This window comes from Hermetia illucens, chromosome 1 (assembly GCF_905115235.1).
Source record: "Hermetia illucens chromosome 1, iHerIll2.2.curated.20191125, whole genome shotgun sequence".
Classification (NCBI taxonomy): domain Eukaryota; kingdom Metazoa; phylum Arthropoda; class Insecta; order Diptera; family Stratiomyidae; genus Hermetia; species Hermetia illucens.
The window spans coordinates 98,586,648-98,600,204 of NC_051849.1; the positions used below are offsets into that span (position 1 = coordinate 98,586,648).

Below are 13,557 nucleotides of genomic sequence, written 5' to 3' on the forward strand. Positions count from 1 at the left end.
ATTCTTCTCTACATGATACTTTGGCAAACTTTTCTGGCTGGCATCCTTTTTAAACATCAGGTACTGGTTTTTTATTATTTACCATTTTTGTATCTTATCTGTGGAAATCCTCGCTACTATACTCTGTTTTGGCATCATTCCTCTGGTAATTCATTTTATCTTGACGATAAGTACTTGCGATGGACAGACAGATTTTCTAGATTTTTGTATGTGACCCCCATATTTCTTGAAATGTTATTGCTGTGGATAGTGGATTGCCAAAAAGTTACAATGATGAGGTTGTCGCTAGAAAGATATTGTAAAATCTGCATTGTTAAAATTAGATTTCTTTGTAATCCAGGGGAAAGTATTTTTGTCAGCAAAGATGCTAATCAACCTTTCTTGGAAGAACCCATGACTACTTTTCAAGACTTATCTAGCTCAAAATAAATAATAATATATAGAATGGTTGTATATAGTTACGAATAGCGTGTTTTAGGGAAGAAGTTCCTTTACGTGATATATAACAAGATGGCAAAGAATTTGATCTAGTTTGATGGCATTCAGGAGATCTTAGGCTGTTAGGAATGGTGTTAAGTTTTTATTTTCCTTTTTGACTTGGCCTTTCTTTTTAATTTATTCCACTAGTGATTATCACAGTCATAATTACAAATTCGTTTAGAGTTAATAAACATTGAATGCATTGGACCGATTGCTTTCCGTGAATCATCATTTCATAACATAAAGTACAGGAAGATGCATAAACTAATTGCATAAAATTGAAGATTATGTGCGCGGACAATTGAATTGCGTGCATATTTTATGCTATGAAAGTCCTACAAATAATGCCTCTAAGAGTGCACATACCGCCGGCTTAAATTCATTTTTTATGAATGGAAGCGACTGGACTAATACAATTCAAATAGTGCCTTTCACAGTTCTCAAAACGAATTCATTCAAGTTAGTTACATTCAAGAGTAGCTGCGGGAAAGGAGAAGGGTCGCCAAATTGCAAATGGCGTAATCTGCCATCAGAACGAACCTTACCGATATGGAGCGAACTTTACCGACCTAAAATCTTCATTGTACATTGAAGCTGCGTGCGGGCCGCAGCTTTTCTCGTCCGCATTCCGCACGCAACGTTATTGTGTTTAAACCCTAAGTTCGATTTCTGATTCCATGTTTGATGTTTACGTTTGTCTCTGACTAATCATTCGGGTAGCGATGATAAGTAATAATAATATCCACATGTCGACAGGGACAATCCAATTTGTAGCGCATGAAAGGCAGGTTCAAAGTAAGCATCTAGACTGATTACCACCAACTGCAACGGAAAAGCTAACCTAGAAACCTGAAAAGTGACGAACATTTACCGTATGAGTCCATCTGCATCCAATTTCGCCCCGTTAGCGTAGTGCCCCAGCGACAGCCGTTTGCTTGGCTCTTCCCTAACCTAGCTCAGGAATGTAGTTGTAATCTTTTGGACACTTTGGTTCCTCGCACGTCGTTTACAGATTACTTGATACCTACCGCATTCGGGGATCACACCGAAATGAATCTTAAATTATTATAGTGATGGCAATCTAGAAACGGTCCCAGAGGTTCCCACTCTACCTTGACACCTCCTGCTCTCAATATATAAAGACATCTCTTATTTGATACTTTTCTATCGGGATTAAGTCGAAAAGTACATATATTAACGCCTAGTTTAACAACCCAAAAATATTTGAATTTCATTTTCAAGATCGGGAATCATGATGTCATTATTAGCAAATATTCTGTAAGTAAACATGTACAACTTTGAAAACTCGAACTCTAACCTAAACTCTAATTTGCGAAACCGTAATATGAAAATGATCTTCAACAATGTTTTTATTTAAGGATTGAGTGAGTTCGTTGATGAACCAAGGAGAGTAACTTTTTCCCATTTTATTGAGCCACACCTCCTTTTGGGCTAATCATCGGTGGGTTTGTAAAAAAAAGGCTCGCTCAATTAACAAAAATAAATAAAAATTTGCTTCCGCCGAACTTAGACCTGGGCAAGGTGGCTTTCGTAATGGTAATAATTCGCACTTACGCCTTGTTTGCGAATATGTTTATATCGTATCGTATACTATTCTAGGGCAAAGGTGAAGCAGTGCCTAATGAGTTGCCTCTGTCCTGGATGGAACTGTTAGCTGCTACTTTTTCTTCAACTAATCGTATTAATTAATTGATTAGCGATATTTTTAAAGAAATGCGGAAACCATTGACTATCTAACGTATACATTTATCTCACCCCACCGGTTTCACTGCATTGATTGCAGATGATATTTTTCGCCTGGAGCATACTAACCACTTATGTAAGGCACGACAATATAGACCCCTCTGTTTAAAAGTATACTGACTGGTTTATGTTGAAATTTACTTAAAGCAATTATGAAATTCCAGGAAATAGCAAACGCTCCTGTCCTGAAATGTTAATAGAAATCATCCCTCGCCTCCATATTAGAAAAATCCGTTGATGATTAGCACTGTACATCCCAGTAGAGATCCTATCAGAAATTGGCTTCCAGGCCAGTTGAGCATGGTTTAAGATACCTGCCAAGATTAGCCCGATATTGGATTTGTATTTACCATCAGAGTACAAAAGTACGGTGCTGCAAGAGGAGCACTCTCTAGAGTTCCACCACCCATGACCAGCATAGTTTTCACGCATAGATCAGATTAATTTTTTCTGCGTTCTGTTTTAAAGCTAAATATAGTGCAATAGAAAGCATGATCTCTTTTGTTAGAAATTGAATAAATTAATGATTTAAGGAGATCGCCATCAATCAGCCACTAAGTCCTTCCAACGTTTCCTTGCCTTCTCTTTTGATCAGTTATCACCGGCTCTGTCTTTCAGCGCTTGTTTCGGAATCCTCCTGTTTCTCGACTAGTATCGATCCTGGTGGGTCTTCAAATAATTTATGCAATCCATGCTTGTATCTGATTACCAGACATCTCCTTCCTTTGCGGCTTTGAAAATCTTTCGAAGACATCCATCTGCTTTTCTCATATTTGGGTCAAGCTCCAAGCCTCACAGTCTCCGCCATTTGCGACTTTTAAATCGTTAATAATGGCAAACTGACGCTCATTTTTAAGGTTTTGTATAAAACAAAACCTTATTAAAATCGATTCAATATCTGTCACACGCACTTTTCTCCAAAACGGCTGAACCGATCCGAACGAAATTTGGTGGACAGATGAGAGCTATGAAATCTTACGCATACAGTGAGTAGCATAAATTTAGGTGGAGTTTAAAGGGGGGCTCCCCATACCTGCAAAGGGGGGATTCAAAAATTTTTTTCACCGGGTATAGTTGTGTCGGGTATCAAATGAAAGGCCCCGATTTGTACTTTCCGAAACTGACATTAGTTTTAGCATAAATTGCAAAGTGCGTGAGTAAGGAGTCAAAATGTACGCACTTGAAGTGAGACAGGACTCATTTTCGGAAACTACCCCACCTAAAAATCCGAAAAAAATCAGGGTGGTGCGCCTAGATGAAATCTAGGCCTCCAAATATGTCCCATTCCGATATCTGCTCAAATAAACTTACAAATAGTATATTACTACTTTTTAGTAAATTTTTACTGAAAAACCCCCCTTAGATTCATCCTAGCACTTCCGAATTTTGTACCAGCATAGGGGACAATATTTCGCATATATGTGCTAAATTTCATGGAAATCAGGCAATTAATGCCAAAGTTATAGCAGTTCAAACTTAGCAATTTCGCGCGAGTTTACTGCTTCCAAGCCATGCAAATCAGATGCTGACGTCATAATTACCTGAAATAATTGACATTCGCGCGGAATATTAAAGTCGCATTTATGAAGAATCTACTTATCTGCAGCTCATTTTAAGATTTTGTGTAAAACACTTATGTGAAATCTAATCTTCGAGAGATGTTCCATTCCGGTATCTGCTCAAAAAATTTACTAATAGTATATTATCAACTTTTAGAAATTGACTAAGAAACTCCCCTTCAGCTCATCCTAGGCGTACCACATTTTGGACCGGCATAGAGGAGAGTTTCGTGCATACACATGCGAAGTTCCATGAAAATCCAACTATTAATGGGAAAGTTATAGCAGTTCAAACATAACAGTTTCGTGCTAATTAACAGCATTCTAAGCCATACAAATAAGATGCTGACGCCATAATTAACGAGAATAATTGAAATTCCAGTGAAATATTAAAATTCCATTCAAGAAGAATCTAAATCTCCCTAGCCCTTTTTAAGGTTTTGTGTGAAACAAAACCTTATTAGAATCGATTCGATGTCTGTCTGTCCGTCTGTCACAGCCGATTTATTTGGAAACGGCTAGACCGATTGTCACGAAAATTAGTAAGTGTATGTGATCTGTTGTTCCCTTTACATGCAGCATGTGGCGCCATTTTGTGTTAAGTTTAAGGGGGGCTCCATACATGTGAATGGAGGGTGCAATTTTTTTTTTCATAAAATGTGGGCATGTGGGGTATCAAATTAAAGGGCTCAATTAGTACTTTTCGAAACTGGTTGCATATTTGCTATTAGGTGGAAAATAGGGGAGTGAGGGTTCAAAATGTGACCCCAAAAAGTGAAACAGGTCTCGTTCTCAGAACCTATCCAACCAAAAAATCTGAAAAAAATCACAGTGGTGCATCTCTACGAAATCTAGGCCTCAAAATATATCCGGTTCCGATATCTGCACAAATAAAGTTAATAATAGTATATTTCCACATTTGAGAAAATTTCCCGGCAACCCCCCTTATGTTCATCCCAGAATTATAAAATTAACATGGCATGGATATAATGAAGACCATAATGGACAAGTTAGTCAAGTTTGAAGAAAATCAAACTGTTACTAACAAAGTTGTAGGGTGTCAAACTTTGCCACTTTTTGTGAATTTCGTGCACTCTACAACCTGTATGACGTCATCATTACATATCAATTCATCTTGTGAATGGGGTCGCAAAGAATTATTTTGTTTTAGTTTTTTAGTCACAATTACTTCAAACATATGCGTGCTAATGAAGTTTACTAATTCTGATATTTGTACATTAAACCAGCGGTATTTAATATACGTACTATATATGTAAGTACATATGAACGCTTTTGTGCACAAAGTAAATTGGAAATATGGATACGATCAATTTATGTACGTGCATATATGTGTACAGTATTCGGAAATAGGCAGTTTGTTTGTTTAGGGTGAGCGTAATATCTATGGCTGTAATATGTACGTATGTCGTAGTTTGGAAAAATATGAAGGATTATGTTGGCTGGAGGGAAACACAAAACCTTTTATACCTGAAGCGCCCAGCTTCCGGTTTCCCGACTTGTTGAAAACTTATGGTGATAGCACACTCCACAAATTCTTGATTAGATATAAGTTTGGACTTTTAGCTGGCCACTCCAGTACGGGCATGCCTCTGGATTCAAAAAGAAGACCTTGGCAGCATTCCCTTGATGAAAACTCCAGTTATTTCTAGAAATTGTTCAGCAGATTCTATCAGCACATTGCCCAATGGTTCTCTGTACATGTTGGCGTCCATATTGTATGATATAAGGTATAGTGGGGATCGTCTATTATAACCAAATTCAGCCCAAATCACTACTGACCTCGTCTCGAGACGTCATAAATCACAGCAATTTTTCGTTGCCGCCGGGGCCATCCAAATTATTTTTTCATCACTAAATATAAGTTGATGGACTTTCTGCCTCCAAAATCGGTACCTTCTCACAAAACGCGATCGGGCTCTTATACAAATTGGTTTCAACACAACCCGTGGAGCATATTGAACGTTTCTTGGTAACATTGAGCCTCTGTGCTGGCATTTCTTAGCAAGGATCCAGGTCCAAAGAAGCAATCGCAGGAAATGAAAATAATATATAAAGAAATAAAAGAAATAGGTTTTGAGGATATATTTATTTACAGTGAAAATTATATTTTTTATTTAATTGTCAGTCGACACATTAATGGTGAAAACATTTTGCAGCTGTTTAGACGCGAGTCTCGTTTTTCTCTTTGATAACACCTTCTTCGCCTTTCGCAACCGTGTTATGTAGAATACCAAATCCTCATACTCTCCTTGTTGGGCAGAACCGCCCAAGTCCTCTTTGGTAGCGTATCTGATTAACTTCTCGGTAAGGGCTAATTTTGCTGAAATAAATCTGCATGGATCACGCTGGCGTTTCTTCAACAGTTGCAAATACTGAAATATTTCATAATATGATTTACCCTCAGGTATATCGAATCGTCCTTGTTTCGCACTCGCTTCATGCAAATCTGCGCCAGATCGTTCGAAATTCGATGACAATTCGTTGTCATTTCGTTCACTAACCACAATTATTTCTTCCCATTTGCGCTCAATTATGGTGCTATCTGTGTTTGACCTTGATCTACGAAAACGTTTGAATTGTTTCAACAGGTTTTTCTTAAGGGAAATGTAATAGCCCATCGTTATCAAATAAGTTGGTTTTCACTTGATTGTCTCGTCCAGAATGAAGGAAACTAACTGAAGTCTGTTTTTATAGCTGAATTTCCAGCCAATAGAAAGGAAACCGGAAGAAATATATATTAATTATAAATTAATTATTTAATTTTATCTTCTCCCATAAGTGATTAACGGGTTTACTGATTTTAGTAATTAGGAGGTATATCCAGAAGACTAATGGGAAGTTATTATAATATTTGCCCCACATAATAGGGCCTCAGGTTTATTTATTAGAAATAGCGGATGATATAATTAACGAGGTAGCATCCCAGATTGGTTTTGCAATTGTATTTTGTGAATGCAACCCATGATACTGGGAATGTTTTCCTTGCCTTTTACTTTCTTTGTCAATAAAAATGCGAACGGTTCGAATCTTTAAAATTTCGATTATTTGATTGATAATCACATCAGAAGTCACTTCATAGTGTCGAATTGTATGATAAGCTGATTATGATTAGCTGCATACGGCTGAAATGTATATACTCGTATATGATACATTTGGTTCTGTTAAGGGGAAGTTACGCCGCGTCCTCAAAGAACTATTGCGCCCCTCTTGCTGGCTATAATGTACCTAATTATAGTATCTGAAGGCAGTCTATAACCGTTAGGAATTTTAGTATATTCCTCACTTCCAAATCTTTCAACTCTGCATCGCGTATTAAGTACGCTCCAAGATTCCTCGACCTACTTTGCACAAATGCCGGACACTATCCCAGAACGTGTATAGAGGTTCATCACACTCCGCACAGAACCTGTTGCGGATTGTCGATCGATGCTTTTCTTATTTTCTGTTTAGTATTCTGGTAAATTTGCCAACCGGTAAGCCTTTTATCTATGACAAATTTGTTCTCTCGGGGGTATCATGAGCTGCTTTGTGGGCCATGAATCTAGCTTGATTTCATATTTCATTAACGTGAGAAATCTCTTAAAATTAACTCCTAACATCACAATTGTAAACTGATCTGTATATTGTTCATGGCGTCACTGTAGGATCTTTCAAAGTGTTCTGTGATGCGTTCCAAAATTATTCGTCCTGTTATCGTTGCGAAAGTAGTGCGTAGATCTCCCTCGAGAGGTAGCACTCGAGCTGGATGCCTCTTTTTGAGGTTTATGTAAAACAAAACCTTATTAAAATTGGTTCAATGTCTGTCTGTTTGTCACATGCATTTTTCTCGGAGACGGTTATATCGATTGACACCAAATCTGGTGGAAAGGTAGGAATTGTGAACGCTTGCGTGCACAATGAGTTACATCCTTTAATTTAAGGCGGGTGTAATTTTTTTCCCATCAAATATAGTTATGTGGGGTATCAAATGAAAGGTCTCAATCATACTTTCCGAAATCGGTCTTAATTTTGACATTTGTTGGATAGTGGCGGAGTGCAGGGGGTCGAAACAGACCCATTCTCAGAAACTACCCAACGGCAAAATTTGAAAAAAAATTCAAGAGGCTGGCTCTAAATGGTGCCTAGGTTCAAATGAAGTTAATAATAGCATATTACTAAAATTTTCAGTAATTAGCTGCAGAATCCCCTTGGATTCATCCTGGCACAATTTCGCAACAATCTAGGATAAAACACAGAGCAGAATCCTACCAAGTTTGGTAGAAATCGCACTATTTCTAACAAAGCTATAATAGGTCAAAATTGTCACTTCTTTGCAAATTCAAGGCTGAGTGTTAATATCAATCGAAAGTGGATATTCTCAAATATATATGCGTATATTATGTGCTACGTACTAATGGGAAAAATGCACACCCAAATGTCTTTATAAAAGAAATACACAAAACCTTTTATACTTGAAAGTTCCAGCTTCCGCTTTCCCGACTTGTTTGGAGATTTTTTTTAACGAAGTGACGATAAACAACTTCGCAGGGAGGCGGTCAACACTTACAGTTTAACCCCTCTTGAGCTCATGGCTGACAGAGCGGGAAAATCCTCCTTTCACTTTTTTAATTGCTAATCATCGTAAATGAGGAGCCGACCGATAGGGTCCTGCGGCTACTCGTAAATTTTAACGGTGGTGTACAGTTTAAAATTGTTATTGTGTTCGTTTTGTAGCGTTTCGAGAAGTTCAGAGTACATTACTCATATGTCACGGCATTGGGGTTCAAGCGCCTCATATTCGTCATGGCTCACAGCGATTAATAGAGTCTTCAATCCCTTACGAAACTAGGCGGGTTATGTAATGTTCCTTTGGGATAAAGGGTCTGTGTAACACAAACTCTTATTCAAATCAAGTATAATGTTTTCCGAGCTGTGTATTTATTGTTTGAAAGATGAAAGTGGCCACTCTATATTACCAGTATGTCTGATTTTTACCCACTTTTACCCCCTCCGTGGAACTGCTGTGAACTGTAATATCTCAGTGTAAACTTACTTTTCACGAGCCTTCCTCTACCTCTTCGACCGCTTTCATGTCGCATCGCCTTTTCTGCTCCTTTCAGCCTACCTTGGTGAGTTTGGTGAGCCGTCGAATTGAAGCCTATATAGGTGACTTTTTGTCCCTTGAAAAATTGGGTAAGATCGTAATTAATCTCTCTGTGCTTTCTTTGAATTTATGCCGGGATGCTCGGAATCAGTCTGGGGGTTCAATGACCAGAGACTTGAGATTCTACTGATTCCGTCATGGTAAAATATGGGTTGTAAATAAGCGCGAATGGTGGTACGAGATGGTATAAAGTTAATTATCCCTCGAATGGTCTTCTGTGCAACAACAGTTTACAGCGTGAAGTCTACTGTTGTATTTAAAACCTGCGCTCACTACCCGCCCTGAAAATCTAATTATGCCGGAATTATGCTATCAAAACTGAGCCTTTCGTTTTCTGCCGGTAATTCGTATACTTAAAGCCATTCAAAAAGAAATATTTTGGAGTTGATGATGAATGCCTATTACTAACGTTTTCTCCAGAATAAAGAGTTTCTGTTATTTCGCTATATTAAATAACTAATTTGTGTTGAGCTGTCAATATTACTGAACAAAACTGTACCCAGGTCCGAATGGAATAAGTGAACTCTTCTCCTAAGTCGCATATCTTAACGAGGCAAAATACAATATAAATGTATGTCTGGTGAACTGAAACTGGCCAATGTCTAGTAGTTGTTTCCTTTGCTCCCTTATTTTCAATTCAGTTCACCTTCACTACACAGTCTTACAAATGTATCAAGAGGAAGCACTCGTCTCGAAAGTGGAAATTATGGAAGCATGAATATGCATGGGATTGCCGTCTGGATACTTCGATATTGTGCTCCTACATGTACTGAAGTTGCCCCATGGCTGCCAGGAAGGTATCTCCGAACATTTTGGGTACTCCAATTGCTGGCTTACTGAAATAAGCAGACTTGGACTTGGTTCAGACAAAATTGTTTCGACTTTGTTCTTCCCTTATTTGTAATTCCAGCAATAACAGGCCCGGTTTCTCTATTGATTAGATTTTATGCGCCGTCCGACCTGAGTTTCCAGAGAAATGAATAGCTTCATTTTTATGTTTAACCAGCACGAGGCAATAATTTTCGAAAGTGCTTTTGTTAATTAAAAAGAAAAGGTTTATTATCTTCACTAGTTTCAGTTTTTTCGTTTGTTTTACTACTCTTCAGGCAATTTGAACACACGAAACTTTCAGTTTCAGAGTCTGTTTCGTACTTCATTTCACGCATAAACCCTAGTACATCGTGGCCGTACAAACACACTTGATATTTTCATACTTTCGTCCTTGTTGTTGGATTTCTATGCTATGAAGTACATACGAACAGCAACTCAATTATTTGAGTGCTTTGCCAGGTCATTTACTTATTTCCGTTAGGACGTCGCGTTATAGCCCTTGTAGCCTTGAAGCTTTCCGTATGAAACTCTGATAATTTTAGTGTGTTTCTGTATTTTATCCTGAAGAGTACAATCTAGAATGTTGATAAACACATCATCTAAATTGCAACGAATACTTTAGGAAGGAGGGGAAGCGGATGGAATGCCAAAAATAGGGAAAGACACATGGGGTTGTGGTAGGGTGATGGCTTTTATGGCGGAATGAATGCATCATGGACGACTTGATGTCGCCTTCGCTGATTTTATCTTTTTGTTTTCATGCAGCTGGGCATAATGCGTGGAACTTTGATTCATTTCCATTACTCCTATTCATGCGGTTTGATACGCTAACTTGATTGGAACTGGAGTCTTTAATTTATAAAAGGTACAAAAATTCGCAGCGTGACTGAACACAAAACCCGAACTATTGGAATCACCCCTGACTTTTTAGGAAGAATTTTGGTGTTCGTTTTCTGTATTTCTTATTTCTGTACTACAAAGAATATTCACTGTGTACATGTTCACCTATATGCCATATACTCCTAAGTCTTATTTGCGCCTCCATTTCGACGTCATCGCCTTTACTGTAACGTCTTTCGAGAGACTAAGAAATGCATTAAGTACACGTTATGGTGACCTGCTTTCGTCTGAGTAGCATTTCAGCTTCCGGAAGGAATCTGCACGTTTCCATTAGTGATGAAATACTTGAACCTTGACTGAAGCTCGTCACGCGCCGTACTCTCGCACAAGGGCGGAAATATCTGCTGGAAAACCTTTTACATTCGTTTCGACATTACCCATTTATTCCTCCGATTTGCACAAGTATGTACTTCCAATATTATCAATAAATACGTGCTTGAGAATTCCCACTGAAGTGGAAGATGTATTCGACATACATAATCGCACATAGAAGCGAAAAGTTATGCTTGCGTGGTGGCCACGCTTCCGACCTTCGAGTCCAAATGTCGCCTATTTATATATAAATCAAATTTAAAGAAATTCGTGACAAAATACTATATTCCGTTGGCCAAAAAAGCAAGTTGGGTATTTTTAGCGAGAATCAGGCATTGGACAAGTTTTATCATTCGCGCGAATGGAATAGGAAGGAACAAAAAAAAACGCTGAACGCAAAATACAAACTATCAGGCAATACTATGACAAATTGGAGCCTAGTAGTACTCCAGGATATGGTTCGGTTGACCTCTAAGAGGGAATGGAGAATGCGTATAGTATACGAATAATGGGTTAGAGAAATGGGAGGCAAGTGTCTGAAAAGATATCCTTGACATTCACAAAATAGTTTTTCGTGATAATTGCTGCTACTGGAGGGAAGGGTGTATGGCAGGAGATTCCTGTAAGCAACGACTAGAGCAAGAAAATTAAAAGTGAAATTTCCTTTTTGGCCTCCAATTTATGCCAAAATATTTCAATATTAAATCAGCTACCGATACTGGAATCCCAAACCCAATACATAAAATTTCCATGTTTTCCCACACCATTTGCAATTTTTAAACGGATATATTGTTGATATTAAACGAAAGAATATTCTTAAGGATGTAATTGTCAGTGAGTCATGTATTCCCAGATGCAACACATGTGTACACCAGTGGATCTGATAAAAAAGTTTGCGGTTGGATTTGATTCTTTACAACTTTACTCTAAACCGTACCAGAAATTTTGGCATTTTTCCTCAATTTCAAGTGGTTTTTGTCAAATTTTGACAATCGATAGAATTATTCTTGTCGTTTCTAATATTTGTGTTGACATGACGAGACACAATACGACATTTGATTGATTTGTTAGCATAGAATAGCGTATTACATAAACGCGTAGAATTGATTTGCTCTGATCCACTATTATTCACGCAAGTCTGTATGTAACAGGGGTAATACATTCTGTCAAAAAAGGAGTTGCTGAATAAAACACACAACACTCACCAATATTTATTTTTTTCATTTTCAAAGAAACTCTCTTGCAAAATTTGAAAAAGCAACGATTTTTAGAGTATATTTAAATGAAAAATTATAGCCACTTTCTACACTTCTTTCTTTCCCTTAACATTTAGGGTGCAGATATTCCGAAGGGAATTTCGGTTCTGACGTCACAAAGACTATATTTGGTAAGGAAGGTGCCCAACCCAGGGCCTATGTTGGCTTTTTCGTATTCAGTTTGATCAGAGCCCTTAGCCTATTCAACAATCCATTATTGCTTATTTCAAATAGCAATAATGGAGGTTCCGCTTCCATATTTCTCATTCAACCCCCACCCAATACTTTTAGTAGGAGATCAACCCTACTATGAGTACAGGCTTAGTGTTAAAATTACTAAAACTAAATTTTGCTTCGCGACTCGCGTCTGCTGCTATATTAAACGGAGTTGAGGAGTCCGTATAGAACAATATTGAAAGTGAAATTAGTGTTGTTTAAAATGCTGTATGTTGTGTATTAAATGCCAGCTCGCACTTCTCTGCCCATGAGAACTTAAGATCCTCGCGGACAATTTTTGAGAAGTCCGGAATGTACTTCCGGTAATATCGCAGAAACCATTGGACGAGTTTTACATTCTTTTCTCCGGATTTTTTCGGAACCACCAATAGTGGACTCAATTACAAGTGTGGATACCTGATATCCCTTAAGCTGGCCAGTTAGTAATACTATCTTTTTTAATGTAACCTTGGTATCTGTACTATTAACAATTGGGTTGGCTACTTCCCCCGTTCGTCCTGATAATAAACTATTTCCAATGTAGACGCCGCTACTGATCTCTTGATTCAGACAGAGGGTGTCTTTTGCCAAGTGGACTGGTGCACTAACCGACGCCTGAATGCTTGGTGGTACTCTCACTAGCTCTTTTAATGTTATCTCCATTGTATTGTGTTCTCGGTTATCTCTACTTTTACGCGTCTTTTCTCTGGCCCCCTGACGCACTATGCAACTTGCTAATAACACTGATCCCTGCTCTGCAAGTAAGCGTATCCTTAATTCCTTACGAGGAACCCGCTGGCCGTCTGGAGTCTCGACAGTATGAGCATCTCCCTGAAGTTCTGGCTTCAGGTTCGGGTCTGTCCCTGTCGTGCTGTAGCCAGACAATTGCACTCCCTTCTCACCATCTCTCTAGTGCAACGTGGTGATTCTACTTGCTGTAATGGTACAGGCAAGGCTGAGTCCTAGAGAACAGAGATAGTGACACAGATGTGGCTTGCTCGCCCCACTTTTCAATGTACCGATTACAAAGTCTTCTAGCTGTACATATATATGGCTACCCACTGCCCCATACTTG

The 13,557-nt window shown here is 38.3% G+C and overlaps 1 protein-coding gene across 9 annotated transcripts in view; it reads left to right on the forward strand.

Moving 5' to 3' along the window:
• The window catches only part of LOC119646808 (small conductance calcium-activated potassium channel protein), an 818,793-nt gene that overhangs the window by 647,783 nt on the left and 157,453 nt on the right, over positions 1-13,557 (forward strand). The window lies entirely within an intron of this gene.